This window comes from Austrofundulus limnaeus, unplaced genomic scaffold, assembly GCF_001266775.1.
Source record: "Austrofundulus limnaeus strain Quisiro unplaced genomic scaffold, Austrofundulus_limnaeus-1.0 Scaffold1260, whole genome shotgun sequence".
In the NCBI taxonomy this organism is placed as follows: Eukaryota; Metazoa; Chordata; class Actinopteri; order Cyprinodontiformes; family Rivulidae; genus Austrofundulus; species Austrofundulus limnaeus.
Genome location: NW_013953662.1, coordinates 98,528 through 99,478, shown reverse-complemented (window position 1 = coordinate 99,478; position 951 = coordinate 98,528).

Below are 951 nucleotides of genomic sequence, written 5' to 3'. Positions count from 1 at the left end.
GTTGTGTAGCCTCGTTTATTCGCATCAAACAGTCGAGAGGGAAACTAGATGGAAACAGTCTAGATTTGAATTTTTATTTATTTAATTTTTTGCGAATTTTGAAAAGTTCGATAAGAATTCACTCTACAACTGGATGGAAACACGATTAGTGTCTCAAAATAAYCCAAAGAAACATCAGATTCTTCTCTGCCTTCTGTGTTGTTGGACATTGTAGTGATTCTTTGTTCACATGCAGACATTCCCCTCTGACATCACTTCCTGTTACTTCACATGCAAATATCTCAACAACTCTTCATCTCAGTGCTATAAAATATTTTTTGCAATATGTTATCAATGTTAAAATTCCAAAAATGCATTTGTAATTATTACACAAATTTGATGTCACAGACACTTTAATTMTATTATTATTGCTACAGTTGATAATGTCACACAGCTATATCCTGTTTCTGTGGATTATATATGTATCTGCTGCTGCTGCTACACCTGAACGTCTCCATGTGGGACAATAAAGGCTGTTTCTATTCTATTCTATTCTATTCTATTCTATTCTATTCTATATCTGGGTTCATTATTATTATTATTATTATTATTATTATTTGAACACTGGTCTACAGACAGAATCTGGACCAGCAGGACCAGAATCTGGACCAGCAGGAACACTGGTGTCCGGATGATGAAGTGAGACCCCAGACAGACCCAGACCCCTCCTCCGTGTCATCTCCATGATAATCTCCTGATAATATCAATAAAGCATCTATCAGTGACATCTGCTCCGTCTCTCTGTGGTGTCCTACTTCAGGACAGACCAGTCCACCCAGTCAAATGTCCCTCTGTCCTCCCTGAACCCATCTGTCCAACAAGAGGAGGATGAGACTCGTTTMAATTAGACTCTGATGACGTGGACGTCTTCGTCACAGATGGCTCGTGCCGCTCGTCTGAAGAGTGTCAGAC